We start from the raw sequence: 16,613 nt of genomic DNA, 5'->3' as shown, positions 1-16,613 counted from the left end.
ATTTCAAAAGAAACTATACCAATGATGCAGTGACTTGCAGACATGCAGTGTATAAGTCAACTGCCTGTCAGTAATAAATCAAATGCTCTGATAATTGACCTGGCAGGTTTTCATCTTGGATTTCCATTTTATTCACCAGATATATCTTTTTGGGAAAGCTTAGGTGCTTTTGAAATGAAAGCAAACTAAATTGGTTCTTCTGCAAAATATAACACCAGGCATTTTTTACTTGTTTAAAAAGAAATTGGTTGGGTTAATTTAAAAATTATTTGTCTTGGTCTTAGTGTTCTGTGCTATTTTTATCATCTGTGTTTATTCCTTAAGAAACAGGCACTTTTTCCACAGCCACAATATGAGGTTTTAAAAACAACAAACTAAAACACATAATAAGAGACTCATTTGGATAGAATTATCTTTCATCCTACCCCAACACACCAAGCATTCTCACTCAAGTAATCTCTGGTTGTCTCTCTCCTTTCTTCAATAGCAATCACCATGACACACACACACACACATACACACACACACACACACACACACACACACACACACACACACCTGTCTCTCCCACCAGCCTCTGTACCCCTTGACATAGGGAATAGAGGGGCAATGTGTGCCCCAGGAAAGATGCTTAATATTATTTTTATTTATTCTAATGTACATTAACTTTTTATGTTTTAGTAATTCATAAATAAAGATAATTCTTCCAATAAATATCATGTTATACTTTAAATGGCAGCCTTTTTTTCTTAATGGCATGTAAAATAATCATGCATCTGAAACTTGGTAGTGTCTTATACTCAATGAAAAATGTTTCTGGACTGTACCTAATGAGAGAGATTCATAAAGGGTTTGGGGGAATCTGTTAATGTAGTTTAGTTAAAAATACAAAAAGTGATCAAATGATAGAAACTCAGAACATAGAGTGGAGAAGAAACTTCCCTAAAAATTAAAGAAGTCAGGGTTACAGTTCCAGTGGTACATATTTGTTGAGCAGTTGTTTGCCAGGCACTGTTCTTGGTGCTGTGAACACAGAGGTGAACAAAACAGCCCTGTGGAACTTACATCACAGTGGGGGAAACAGACAATAAATTGAAAATAAATGTATGGTATGGTGTCAGTTGATAAAAAGTGCTATGAAGAAAAAACAAAGTGGCCTGGAAAAAAAGAGGGGAGGGAAGTGGAGGGAGACTGCTATTTTGGAGGAGGTGCTCAGGGTAATCTTTGAGGAGGTGGCCATGGCACAGGGAAGGAAACAAGGTGAGATGCCTCCTGGGAGTAGAACCCTCTGGAAAAGGAAGGAGGAAATGGCCAATCCAGAAAACACACATGCTGCCAGTGTTTGAGACCAGAAAGGAGGCTATTGTGCTGTAGCCAGTGAATATGTGTGAGAGTTCCAGGAGGTGAGGCTAAAAGGGCTCCAGGGGCCCATCCTGTAGGCTTTAAAAGTCACTGTAGGGATTTGGCTTTTATCATGAACTATGTGGGAACCTATCAGGAGTTTTGAATGAGCAGTGACAAGGCCTGACTTATGTGTGGGGTTGTGCACTGCTGTATGTGGGTGGGAGGGAAGGGACAATAGGGTGGGGATGGGCAAGATGGAAACAGGAAGAATAATAAGTAGGACACTATTAATCCAGGTGAGAGGTGGTGGTAACTGGGAACAGGGTGGCAGAAAATTTCTGGATAAATTTCAAAGGTAGAACTGTCAAGATTAGCTCATAAATAAATAAATTAGGTATGGAATATGGGAGAATGAAATCAATGGTGATGGCAAGATTTTTGACCTAAGCAACTGGTAGAATGGAGTTGCCATTTACTAAGATGGGGTGGAGTGTGGGAAGAATAGTTTGGAGAATAAAAGGAAAATACAAGAGCTCATTTTGGTTGTATTAAATTAGGGATATCTAGTAATATTCAAAGGGTGAATATAGGCTCATGTCTAGAAATGAGCCTATACTTTGGCAAAGAGGTAGAAGATGGAAATATAAAGGGGGAGATATGAACATACATGTGGAATTTTAGGATATATAAAATCTTCTAGAGTCTAGAATCTAGACTGTAGATTGAGGGTATAGGGGTGGGAGTAGGGACAGAGAGACCAAGCCTTGGGACAATCCAATGCAAATGATCAGGGAGAAGAGGAGGAAGCAGGAAAGGAAGCAGAGAGGAGCAATCAGGAAGATGGATAGGAATCAGGACAGAGTAAGGTCCCAGATTACAAGTGAAGGATCAAGAGAGGAATAATTTTGTAAAATTCTACTGATGAATAAGATAAAGACTGAGATGTGACAGTTGCTTTTTGAAGGTTATTAGTGACCTTTACCAGAGAAGATTCTGAGAGATGTAAGGACAAAAACCTGGTTTGGAACAGTTAAAGAAAGAATAGGAGAAATGAAAATAAAAAACAGCAATTACAAACCACTCTTTTCAGAGGGATACAGACATGCAGTGTCAGCTAGAAAAGAATACAGGATCAGCAAGAGGTTCTATTTTATTTTAAAGGTAGGAGATACAGCGTGTTCATACTCATTAAGAAAGGGTACTCAATCTCTTAGATCCTTCTCTCTAGTCTCTCTGAATTAATTACTTAATATAACTGGGGGAGGGGGGGCATGCAATTGAGGTCAAAATTTGGCATCCATTCAGTTAAACTCTGAAAAAAATATCACTTACAGTTTTACATTTCTCAAAAGGATCTAGAGAACCATGTTTTAAAATAAACAACTATTCTGATCTGCTTTGTTTGTTAATAAATAACAGTCAGGGAAAGGGGGGTGGTATTTTCACATACTTTTAATTAGAAGTAGAAAATGAGAGAGTGCCATGTGCCAGCCAAATCTGTTCGTTTCAATATTAAATCACATCGACAACAGAAGAACGAGGCCATATTCTAAAATGAAATACTCCCATCACTGTGCTCCTCTTCTGCACTATCAGAGCTGACAGATAACAGTCTCCTCCTGACATCTGCTACAGTAGACGGCTGGCAGCGATGCGCACCACGTTGATTCTATTTACTGTAGAAGAGCTAGACTGAGTTAATGAGTGTTCTAGCCCAGTGGTTCAGGGTCCCGGCTGCGCATGTAATTTACCAGGGCCTGTGGCCCACCCTAGAGATTATGATCTATGTTGGCAAGCAGACGTGGGTACGTTTTAAAACATCCCAGGGTGATTTTGATGTGCAGTGGGAGCGGAGAACCACGGCCTACCATTTAAGCTTTTCACCTCAAGGTGAGGAAAAAAAAAAAAAGTCATAGCTGACTATGAGTAAAAGGCTTGAAATTTGATCTAATCTCCAAAACAGAACACAGGAAATAGCCACCCTCACTTGAAGTAATCTTCCGTGGAATTCTGCTCTATCATGGAGAGCACACCCCCACAACTCTGCTTGGGTGGCAGCTCCACGCGCTGCCCAGTGAAAGAGGGAGGGCGACTTGGCATCTGTGGGCAGGATTTTTCTTTCCCCCCTAGTGCCCGAGATGACTATTGAAGCCCTCAGAGCATTCATAAACAAATTGGTTTTTCTTTGTTCTTTAGACTACATTTGACAGCAGGGTAGACGGAGAAGCGGGCTGCCACAGAGCTTATTTTAGGCGTGTGCTGGAGGGAGGGCAAGAAAGAGGAAGAGGCAACTGTGAAAAAAGAAAACACAAGGAGAACAAGAATGAAAATGAAAAGGACAAAACTCAGCTGAAGCCAGACCGCTAAGTGGCAAACTCACTTTTGGTTTTCACTGCCCACCTAGTTCAGATAACAGTCGAGTTTTTGCTTGAACCACACACATTATTTATTATATCTATTTTTTTTGTTGATAACAGCAGAAGGATATTTTTTTCCTCTGGATGGAACAGAGTACCACAAGAAAGATCTTGAACTAAATGCGGTCTCTTCATGCTTTTTTTTTTTTTTAGGTGAACATATCAAGATTTTATTGTCATATGATAAAGCAAAATATGAAGCTTAGAACTGGATCACTTGACCCTTTCTCTTCTTGTCTCCTCCCAGTTCAAAATGCTCACATCTCTTAATGGCCAGCATTTCATAGATCTGCACCTAGGCTCAACGCATTCAAGCCTCAGCACAATCTTCTTTGTAGTTTTAGGCCCCCCCCCCTTTTTTTTTTAAATCGGCTTAATCTGCCCACCATAGCCAGGCTGCTTCCCTGTGCTTACAGAGAAGTCTTGCCCTTCTTGTACTGAGTTACTAGGTGGGGCTGATGCTTGCCACACTTCCTACAGAAAGTTCGGTGGGTTTTAGGAACATTTACCATGTTTGTGAGCGCTATCAGCAGGGAAAGGAGGTCTTTCAGTTCCACTCAGAAATTTGATTTATAGGGACCAGAAAACAAATAAATGCACTCTAATCAAAACAAAAATAAAGAACAAAGTTAAAGAACAAAAATGCACCCTCAATTTCACTGTCATTGCTCATTTATGTTTCTGTTACTCAATTCGTTGCTCATACATAAAAGGGCTTCCCTATGAGCATGACTACAGAATAGATGCATCTGGCCTTCCATCTACCATCTATATGTTTCTAGTTGCACATCAGATGCAGATGGGATTGCCACCCTCAATCACACTCCTCGGCTGCCTCGGGGCACATTATCTTCATCAGCCCCTCCTTATGATACTTAAACTCTTGGTTAGTTTCCTTCCTTTCAGATTCTATTCCCTTACCCCACCCTGACATCCATGCTCATACACTTAAGGTATTTTCTCCCAATATATACTATCTACCTTTATACATGTACTAGAGGTCCAGTGCATGGATTCATGCACTGATGGGGTCCTTTAACCTGGCCTGTGCCCTTTTGCAATGCAGGACCCCTTGGGGGAGGTCAGACTGTTGGTTTCGGCTCAGTCCCCACAGGCCAGGCTGAGGGACCCCACCAGTATGTGAATTTGTGCACCGGGCTTCTAGTATGCATAAATCTTTAGTTAATCTCTTTCCCCCTTCTCCCCTTCCCCTTCCTTCTGAGATTCATCAGTCTGTCCCATGTTTCCATGCCTGTGCATTGAGTGTCTGCCCCCTGGTGGTCAGTGTGCATCATAGCTACCGGTTGAATGGTTAAATGGTCAAATGATTGGATGGTTGCTTAGGCTTTTATGGATATTGTTTAGTTTGCTAGGGCTGACATTCAAAGTACCACAGACTAGAAGACTTAACCAACAGAAAATTATTTTTCTCATAGTTCTGGAGGCTAGAAGTCCAAGATAATGGTATAAGTTGGATTTATTTCTTCTGAGGCATCTCTCTTTGGCATGTGGATGAATGTCCTCTATAGGAAGCAGCCGATAATTGCATGAATGAGAATAACAACAGGTTGATATTTTTGTCTCTGTCTCTCTTTTCCCTTTCCTCTCTAAAATCAATTTAAAAAATAATAAATGAATATATTAACTGGCTTTAAACTTATAACACTTAGAAATAATTTTTGCCTTCTTGAATTTTATTTGCTTGGATACAAGATTCAAAATGTTTCACAACATAATACTTTTGCTTTAAAAACCTCAGCCTGAAGTAAACTTTAAAAAAAAAAATTTTTATTGATTAAGGTATTACATATGTGTCATTATCCCATTTCCCTCCCAACCTTCCACTCATCCCCTTACCCTCCTATTGTCTGTGTCCATTGGTTAGGCCCATATGCATACATACAAGTCCTTTGATCTCTCCCTTTTATCCCCACACTCCCTACCTTCCCTCTGAGATTTGATGGTCTGATCCATGCTTCTCTGTCTATGGATCTGTCTTTGTTCATCAGTTTATGTTGTTCATTATATTCCATAAATGAGAGAGATCATATGATAGTTGTCTTTCTCGGACTGGCTTATTTCACTTAGCCAATGCTCTCCAGTTTCATCCATGCTGTTGCAAATGGTAAGAATTTCTTCTTCTTCTTTTTTTTTTTTTTTTTTTTTTTTTTTTTTTTTACTGCAGTGTAGTATTCCATTGTATAGATGTACCACAGCTTTTTAATCCACTCATCTACTGATGGGCACTAAGGCTGTTTTAAAATCTTAGTTATGGTGAATTGTGCTGCTATGAACATAGAGGTATATATATCCTGAAGTAATCTTTTAAAAGTATTTGGATTAGAAGATGTGAGATAAGACTGGATAACTATGAAATAAACTAAGTTTATTTTCTGCTCATATTCGTTGCTTAGTCTGCCATAGCCTCCTGAGCATGATGGGGCTGTAGGGGACACATCCTTAGGTACTTCCGCTGGTGATGGAAAGTGGCAGGAGATGTCATAGCTTCCATGTTTCTACCTTATTTAAGGCAAGGGATCTGCTTTTAGTGAAAAATCTAAGTACAAGCATGCTATTTCCACCAAAAGATGTTTCAAAACTTCTTCCAGCCCTCAATGACAGACAGAAGAGGGTATAGAACAAAGAAGGATGGAATACACTCAATTCAGAGATGCACTGCTGCTTCCTGCAAACAGAGAGAAAAGTCCTTTGGGGACTTATTGGCAGCTAGTTATTTTTATTTTTATTTTTTTTTTGAGAGAGAGAGAGAGAGAGAGAGAGAGAGAAAACTCCTTGCTAATACAATTGATAAAAGTTATTGTTGAAAAGAAATTTGTGTATGTGCATAAGAGTGAATGTTAGGTTCTGAATGTGAAAATGTATAGTGGCTCCAGACGAACAAACTAAAGAGTCTGAAGGACCATGGAATCTGGGCTACCCCAGGGCAAAAACTATTCCCTAACTAACCATGATAAACTCATGGTCTGTGTGTCGCATGCCTCATTTATTTGGCCTTTGAGTGTTAGCCTTTGAGTTTGACATGCTTGCCCTAGACTCACCAGGTCTGTATAAGAAGGAAATAGGATGCCTGTGGCAAACTCCACAGCCATTCATTTGAAGTTCATTTTTACGTTAAAAATTTAGTGAAACATATAGTATTTTTCATAATATGAGTTAGTGCAGTCATTCTCAATTAAACCTTTACAAAAGTCTGGAATAAGCAAATTCCATTGTCATAGATCAAAGTCTCTTAATTAGAGTCCTGTGGATAGACATGCATGAGATCTTTGGGTCAAGGTTGAAGACCTATGCAAAACTCCATGTCTATCCATGAATTTTCCTAGGTAAGGGGTCCATAGTTTCTTTAGACCCTCAAAGAGATCTAAAATTCAAAAAAGGCAAAAACAAACAAACAGCATTTTGGATAAAAATAAAAACGTGGCAGGCCCTACCTCATTTGCTAATAAAGATTCTAATGCTCAGAGCAAGAAAACCCAGGTTTTATAAAAATATGCATATACAGGCTTGTTTATGTGTGAGCTTTCTACATGTCACACTATTTTCATAGGAAAGAAATTCGTAACAGAGTATAGTATAAACATTTTTTTCCAAAATCATTAGACTCAAAGAGTGCCGATCAATTATAAATCATTGCTTTCTAAACATGTCCATTTATTTCTTGTGCAAGAACAAAACCACCTGTGCTGCACATTCAGACTCCACCTGTAAATACAGATCTTAGGAAAACTAGCCCCAAAGGAATAGCGCAGTAGAGACTAGGTCTACTGCCTTGTTTCATTTAGGTTCTGAGCATCAACCCCAGTGTTTTTTTTTTAATAGTTACACAAGTGTCATGACTACCACAAGCCTGAATGTGACACTGAGACCTGTGAGTGTGAACAGTGCAACGAGTTACATATGGAGAAGAAGGAAAGGAGAAGAGAAGGAGCAAAGAGAACAATGGATAGTCCTCACTAAAGACAAGAAATTTACAAGTATTTGGATACTTGAAGTAATATTACTTTCATTTCATACTAAGGTAGAGAAAAGTTTAGCAAAAAAGGAGAATAGAGAGGAATAAGGGTGTGTGTGTGTGTGTGTGTGTGTGTGTAAAGGACAAATGATGTAGAAGAGATGTAAGAAGAAAAAGGGTGTCAAATTCTTAACTGTGCTTAAGGAGTAGAGGCCCCTTTATCAAGTAACAAACAGTCCCTGCCTCCTGTGACAGTGAAGGTAGGGCAATATTATTTGGCCAATGTCATGACGATAAATCCATAAATCCATTTAGGATAACCCATTTTCAAAATATGCCTCTATGGCCTACAAGTGGTGTGTGGTGGTGAAAAAAAACAAAAAACAAAAAAAAGCACCACAGGCTATTGTCAAGTCAGATGCTGCCTGAAATGCCACTGGGAGGGGAAGGGGCGGGGAAAAGGAGTCACATGCAGTCATTCACTCATCTATGCAGCTGGGCCCTCAGGATACATGGATGAATTAAGTTGCGGCAGGTCCCTGCCCTCAGCAGATGAAGTTCACATTGAGCAAGGGAGTGTTGGGGCACCTGTAGTTAAAATAATTAAAAAGAAATGTAATGGCAACTAATTTGTCAACGTGGCTGGGCCATGGTGCCCAGCTATTTGGTGACACATTGTTCTGGATGTTTCTGAGAGGGTGATTTCTATAAGATTTACATTTAATTTGTTGGACTTTGAATAAAGCAGATTGTCCTCAATAATAGATGAGTCTCATCCAGTCAGTGAAAGGCCTTACCCTGAGCAAGTAGGAACGTAGCGGCAGATGGCAGATTTGACACAGGCTCTTGTCTGGGTCTTAGCTGGCCAGCCCACCCTGCAGATTTTGTACCTGCCAGCCTCCAAAATTGTATTAGTCAATTCCTTAAAATCTCTCTCTCTCTCTCTCTCTCTCTCTCTCTCTCTCTCTCTCTCTCTCTCTCTCTCACACACACACACACACACACACACACACACACCCTATTGATTCTTTTTCCCTGGAGAACCCTAATACAGTAATCTAAAAAACTAATCTAACCTAACTAAAGCAGGTATGAAGTTTCACTGCTGATGTCATGTAGAAGACTACACATATTCAGTCAACTCTAGCAGGAGACACACTGTCCTGGAGTTACCACTTAGGGGCCAATAGGGAGACTTCCAAAAAGCTACATTCTGCTGAGGGTGCTAAGAGAGTAACAGTGAGTGACCTATTTGCCAAGGACTGATGAGTTATTTTAGAAGGTTAGGGCATTTCTTCGGAGTAATACTGCTTCAACTTCAGCATAAAGCCTTGAAAACATGTTGTTTACCTACCATGAATGGTTTCATTGTTTTTTTAAAAAATATATAATTACATATTTCATTAGAGAATGCTTTTCCAGATTTGGGAGCATAGCAATTCTGAAAGCCCAGGTATTCTAATGAGAAAGAGGGTTCTTGCTAGAAATGTGGAGAATTATCCTGGCCTGGTATTCTTTTTTTTATTAATAAGTGCTAACTCTGTGGCAGATACTATGCAGGGGCTGAAGAAAAGAGAGAGGATATGGTATTCGGTAAGCATAAAACCTTCTTAGAGAAAAAATGCGTGGATGCCCAGATGTTAAAATAGAGTTCAAGAGTTTAAAAAATCATGCAAAACAGCTATACAAAAGCAGCATATGTTCTTAGGTGAGTAAGTTTTAAAGGATGGTCAAAAAAGGTGAGGAAAAGCTCTCCTTGGGCTGCAGTGCTCTGGAGTAGGGGTGTCGAACTCAATCAGAGAAGGGGCCAAAATCTAAAATCCAGCCTAAATCGTGGGCCGAATGGTTTACTGAACAGTCATAAACTGTCATTGTGATGGAAACGCAGCGGAGTGCAGTGATGACAGTGCAGTGCGGGCCACATTGCAAGGCCTGGCGGGACGGATTTGGCCCGCGGGCCTTGTGTTTGACACATGTGCTCTGGAGAAATTGGAGCTTCCAGAGCCTCCAAATGGAACCTGTAGAATTAAGGGTGACCTTCACATGGAGGAGGACATATAGGCTAGTCTTTAGTTTAATGTGACCTGAAACACACACACACACACACACACACACACACACACACACACACACTTTTAATGTGACTATCAAAAATGTGGTAGAAGCCCTGGTTGGGTGGCTCAGGTGCTCAGAGCATCATCCCATACACCAGAGCAGTTTTGGGTTCGATTCCCAGTCAGGGCACATTCCTAGGTTGCTGGTTCTATGATCCTCATGGGATGCACATGGGAGGCAACCAATTGATGTTTCTCATTTCAATGTTTCTCTCTCTTTCTCTCTCTAAAAATCTAAATATATACTTGGGTGAGACTTAAAAAATATGGTACAAGTAAAACTAAAAACTATGCCAGCAGAGAAAAATTATCTTAGTTTCTGGGTTAAACGAAAACAACATTGTAAATTTAAAAAATATTTTGATATATTCCTTTTTTCCTTTTCTCACATCATTATGACTTAGAATGAATAGATAATCAGGGATATTTCATTTTTTATAAATTGCATGGGACATTAATCAGGTTTTTGTCTGGAGCCATAAATTGTTACTTTACCTGGCAATATTTTCAAGTTATTACAGATGGTGTGCAATTTGTAAGGAGTCTAAATTTTGTAAAAACAATGATAACTACTTAATGTTTAATTAGATTTGTTAAATCATGATGGCCCAGCTGTAAAGGAAAAACCTTGTTTACAAATAACTCTTCCTATTTTTAAATAAATCCCCCACAATATTGGAATAAGGTAACAATATAGCAAGAGCTTTTGGTTCATGCCAGTTGAACTTTCATGAAGTAACTTTCATGAAGTTACTACAAGTGCCATATTGTTAATTTATGATGGACCCCCCTAATGATGTGGATTTGAAGCTGATTCTGGGTCTTGTTTTACTCGGTCATTCCTTGCCTTTCCTTCACTCTGTTCTATTCTAGGGAGGTGAGGATGGGGTAGTGATCACTGTAGGTTGTATTCAAAGGCCTCTGTACCATCTGGTTTCTGGCTGGGTTTGGTCAGCAAGGGCACAGGTGGGAAAGGGTAGGAAGAAAAGGAAGCATTTCCCTTCCTCCCTATGTGCCTCAAGTCATTAAAGCACAAACCTCAGCATCATAAATCTTCCCATCTTCCACTTCTGCCTTATGGACAAGGCTTTCTGGAATACATACTACTAGAAGAGAAGGTAAAACAATGTCTTCTTAAAGTTAAAATAATAATAGTAATAATAATAATAATAATAATAATCTACACTAATAAAAGAGAAATATGCAAATTGGCCATACTTCTGTGATATCCAACAGGCAATTAGGAGTGAATATGCAAATTAACCCAACAAAGATTGTGGGTTAATTTGCATATACAGGCATGGAGTGGCAGTGCAGGGCAGAAACACCTGCTCTGAGGGAGGGCGGGAGGCAGAAGGAGCTATAGGAATGGTGCTTGGGCTGAAGCAGAGAAGACTGAAGGCTCCAGTTGGAGCAAATACTGAAGACTCTGGCCTGAGCAAAGATTCTGGCTGGACTGAAGACAGAAGTTGGCGACCAGAGTGAAGGCCTGGGCTTGGATGCCAGAGGAAAACCAATGTCAGCAGCCAGAGGAAGGAAGGCCTAGTGCATGAATCTTTATGCAAAGGGCCTATAGTAATAATAATAATAATAAATGAATAAAACAAAATAAAATAAAGCAAAATGCAAGTCAGGATAAGAGAATCTAGCCTGCAAACAAAATTTTTACATTTTCTTAGCAAACAGAGGATCCTTAAGAAGCTTGGAGATGTTTGGAGGTAACAATAACAATTATTTCTAAATTTTCTCACCAAAGCATCTCTATTAGGAGTTATCTAATGCTATCAGGCTTTAATCACTATTTTTGAAAGTTCTTCCAGTAATAAAAATTACCTTTCCTGTGAGAGACTAAGAAAGATGTTATCATGTGTTCAGTTTATGGTATTTCCATAAATTTCAAAAAAAGGCATTGGCCATATTCAATAAACTGATTATCTTTCAAACAAACAGCATAATTCTCTGTATCACAGTTGATGCAACTAATGACAGATCATGCTCTTATATCAACCAGAAACTTCATTCCTTTCCTTCTGAAAGACATACACACCTCCCAAATATTGTTTTCTCTGTATACGAATCTTACTCAATAGGATATTTATCATTGGAGCATTATTTTTCTTCCCTTTCTTGGCTGTTTCTGGTTGAATTATTTAAGCTGTTTGGAACTATTAAATTCCCTTAGGAAATAACTATTCATCTCCATTTAGAGCATGAAGGTGACTCTCAAGCACGTTTTCCTAGCACTTCTGAGAAATGCAACGTAAGGAAGCGAGGCTACAAACCTCAGCTCAAACTGAAAACTAAACAAGCAATAGCGCATATTCTAACAAGAATCACTTGGGCCATCATTCCATCAAACTGTGGAAGAATAGTTCAATGAATTTTAGTTTCTGCATGCCCAAAGCATGAGTTTTCAGTGACTGAGCCTATGAGTCAGTATTAAAGGGTTTGAGATCTACACTTAATTAACATATTTTCTATGACATTCTACATATCTGGAAGGATTCATATGCATTCTAAAATATTCTTGATCATTCAGACCAGTCCTGCTCAGATAAATTAAGTTGTGATATTATATTTTTGTCAAAAGACGAGAATACTATTTTCCACAACTTGTTTTTTACTATGTAGAGATGGTGGAATTTTCCCCTGGGTTCCGAAGTCTATGTTTGATGTTCCAAAAAATATGTTAAATTTAGAACTTAGCAAAATATATGTTTCCTGAGATTTTTTATTATGAGGAGTAAAAAGAAGGGCTGACTTTCATTATAGATCTAATGGGGGGAAAAAATGCCACTGGCTAGTCACAGGCTTCCGAGGGTAACGAAAAGGCAAACATTCAGTTGATCAAGCAAACCTCAGATCTGTATTGATATCTATAAGAGAAGGACTTGGAAGTTAGAAGCCTAAGGCTATCTTCTATCTCTGAAATACTGTGATTGCAATAGTGTGGTTTCCTTATACTCTCTGGTCTTGTGATGTGGAGCCGTTAATGATCCAATGCTTATCACCCCCTTTCTCTATATATTCCTTCTGCCTTTTCATTTAGAAAATATAATTTTCAAGAAATTTCATTGTCCAAGTTTTTTTCTTACTTTGTCACAGAAGCCATTGATGCCATGGAAATTCTCTTGGTACTTTATAAATATTTCTCAACATCTTATGTCCTTTGCCAGGGCATATGAATGTTAAGTTAAAGAAAAGGGTAAGACTTCTGCTTCCAGTTAGGATACAATAGATTTTTTTTTCCTCTCTCATAGTAACCACAAGAAAAGACACCCCCCCAAAACAAACAAACAAACAAACAAACAAAAAAATAAATAAATACCACACTTTTCTATGCACGGGATGGAGAAGAGTGGCAGCAAGGAAATCTTAATAAACTATATTCCAGAGAGAAATGAGCCCATCTCAGGTGAGTTGAGAATGGCAGCAGCTTCTGTTCCTGAATTCAAGGCCCAGGTGAGCTTCCAGAGATGGGAAACTTTGTGGGTATGAGGGGAAATAGCTAGGCTTTCCTTGGGTGACAAGGCAGGTAGGTTGAATTGAGAGCCTGGAAGAATTCGATCCAGCAAGTCTATTTTACCCAACCTTCCCCGCACTGACAGAGCAGCAGTGGGGGAGGTGCTGGTGCGCAGAGGGCAGCCACATGGTCCTGGGCATTTTCATAGTGATTGGATGCTGGGGCCATCCAAAAGTGAACCCAATAAACCTGAGACTGCAGTCAACCCTTCCCAGGTCGAACACCAACCAGATCAGAAAAGCTCAAATGTTCTTTCATTCACAATGTTTGGAATATGTATATATAAGTGGCTAAATGGGAAAATTCATATTTCTTCCATATTTCACATTTCCCAGCCTATCAGTCAGCATTTAAAGACCCTTTGGGGGAGAATCCAAGATGGCTGTTCAGGTAAACACCTAGCCGCAGCCGCACACAACAATTTCAATAAAATACAACTAAAATATAAAATGGACATTACCCAGGAAAGTTGACTGACTGGAAATTCTACAACGAGAAGCAAGGAAGAAACCAGAAGTAAGAGCGGAGGAGCTGTAAAAGCCTAAGGTACGGAGACACAAGGCACGCGTGGAGAGGATGGAGCCGGAGAGGAGGGGCGGCTGAGTGCCTGGCTGGCATTCCCTAGATGGAAGGAGATAAAAGTTCTGACTGTGCTGAACCCCAAACCCGACAGCGCTGAACCCTAGTTCTAGGCCAGACCCTGGGGACCCAGGCTCAAACAGAGGGAGACAGGGCTGTGAGGTGGAATCCCAGGGGAGTGGAGAAAGGCAGAGCCCCCGGAGCCGCGCACACTGCGCACAGAGGACGGACTGTTGACTCTGCTACTAGACTGCCCTGGCAGGAAGGAGACAATGGCTCCGAACTGTGCTGGGCCCCAGTTCCGACTGCTCTGAACCCCAGTTCTAGGCCAGACCCCGGGGACCCAGGCTCATTCAGAGGGAGCTGAGCTGTAAGGCGGAACCCCAGGGGAGTTGTGAAAGGCAGAGCCCCTAGAGGCGCGCACATTGCGTGCAGAGAAGGGACGGTTGGCTGTGCCGCTGGATTGCCCTGGCGGGAAGGAGACAAAAGCTCCAGACTGCTCTGAACACCACCCCCAACTCCACTTCCAACTGAACTGAACCCCAATTCCGGGCTCATTGGGGGAGAGCCTAGACTGTTTGGTAGCAGGCGAAAATCGAGGGCACCTTTCTCTCAGAGGTGCTTGCAGCGAATACTGAAGGACCCTGGGGATTACTGAGACTCAGGAGCCGCATAGGGCGGGGCTGATGGAAGCCAAGGCTGTAGGCTCCACCCTGAAACTCCGCCCCATCAGGAAAGCTGCCTGCGAAAATGCCGAGACAATGAAATAGATCACAAATGAAAGAAATGGAGGACAAAAAGCGACTGGATATAGAGTTCAAATCTATGCTTATAAGGTTTTTCAAGAATTTCCTAGAAAAGGTCGATAAGACCTATGAGGATATGAAAAGGGATCAACTATAATTAATAAGGAATCAATAAGAAATGATAAGGGATCAACAAGAAATAAAGAATACATTGTCTGAAATAAAAAATATTATGCAGAGTCCTAAAAACAGAATGGAAGATCGTAAGAATCAAGTCAATGATTTGGAACATAAAGAACCAAAAGACACTCCTTCACAGAAGCAAGAAGGCAAGAGAATCCAGAAAATTGAAGATAATGTAAGAAACCTCTGGGACAACTTCAAGTGAACCAACATCAGAATTATGGGGGTCCCAGAAGAAGAGAGAGCAAGATATCGAAAACATACTGAAAGAAATAGTGACAGAAAACTTCCCCCATCTGGTGAAAGAATTAGACTTACAAGTCCAGGAAGCGCACAGAACTCCAAACAAAAGGAATCCAAAGAAGACCACACCAAGACAAATCATAATTAAAATTCCAAGAGCAAAAGACAAAGAGAGAATATTAAAAGCAGCAAGAGCAAAGAAGGTAGTTACCTATAAAGGAACACCTATACAATTGTCAGCTGATTTCTCAACAGAAACCATGTAGGCCAGACGGGAATAGCAAGAAATATTCAAGGTGATGAAAAGTAAGAACCTACAGCCAAAAATATTCTACCCAGCAAAGCTATCACTCAGAATCAAAGGCCAGATAAAGAGCTTCACTAATAAAAAACAGCTAAAGGAGTTCATCACCACCAAACCAGAATTATATGAATTGCTGAAGGGGGTTCTTTCGGAAGAGAAAGTAAATAAAGATAAAAATTATAAACAACAAATACGTAACTATCAACAAGTAAATCTAAAAACCAAGGAAATTTAAAAAAAATCTGATGAACAATATTAACTGTTGAATATTATAGAATCAGAGGTATGGAAGGGGAGTGAATTGACGATTCTTGGGGAAAAAGGGAGAGGAGGATATGGGAAGAGACTGAACATAAACTGTGCACCTATGGATGAGGACAACTGGGGTGGGGAAAGGGCAGAGGGTGGGGTGGGAACCTGGTGGAGAAGAGCAATGGGGGGGGGGGGGAAGAGGAACATTTGTAATAATATGGACAATAAAGATTTATTAAAAAAAAGATCCTTTGGTACAGTAGCATCAGTTTCCTATGTGTTTAAACTTTTCCAATTAAAAATGGTATCATTATGTAAGCAACAGCTATTATTTAGGAATAAAAAAATCTTGCTTGAGAAGAATGACTAGAGGCAAAGTGGTGAGATTAATTGATTTGACCAGTGTTTTTATGTGATCTTTGAATGTACAAGTTCTTGGGTAAATGGGGATAAGAATAAAAAAAGGATAGCTTTGAAGATCATTGAATATGGTGATAAATCACAAAGCCGAAGAGAAGACTATACGATTCTCCCATAGCACCACTTTGGAATGAAAATGAAAGAGGAAAAGTGCAAGTGAGGATGGAGAAAGAGGTTGGGATCCTGGGTGGAGGGTTGAGTATGGAGGACTGGGAATGAATGGATTTCATTGAATGACTCTAGTGCTGTGCAGAAAAGAGACAAGAAAAATTAACAAGAAAGAAAACAAAAAGAACATACTCATAAAATTCTAAGAGTTACTCTTCAGCAAGTTCAATGTAAGGTTACTTTTAGCTTGTGTTTGAATAATAGCTGCCTGGATTTTATTCTGAAAGGCTTCTAAGACTGTTTCCTGTCACCTTCCCTCTTGGACTCTTAGGCACCCTCAAGAAGCAGTCTTAGCTTTTTGAAAAGCTATAGCCAACACATCTCCTTTTACTTTCAAGCTGAAATGA

General features: G+C 40.0%; 1 pseudogene; it reads right to left on the bottom strand.

Annotated features, from left to right (window-relative positions):
• Positions 1–3,915: 3,915 nt before the first annotated feature.
• On the bottom strand, positions 3,916–4,294 carry LOC118705849 (annotated as a pseudogene).
• Positions 4,295–16,613: the final 12,319 nt, after the last annotated feature.

This window comes from Pipistrellus kuhlii, unplaced genomic scaffold (genome assembly GCF_014108245.1).
Source record: "Pipistrellus kuhlii isolate mPipKuh1 unplaced genomic scaffold, mPipKuh1.p scaffold_m20_p_5, whole genome shotgun sequence".
Lineage (NCBI taxonomy): Eukaryota > Metazoa > Chordata > Mammalia > Chiroptera > Vespertilionidae > Pipistrellus > Pipistrellus kuhlii.
This window is presented reverse-complemented; position numbering and strand designations above follow the sequence as displayed.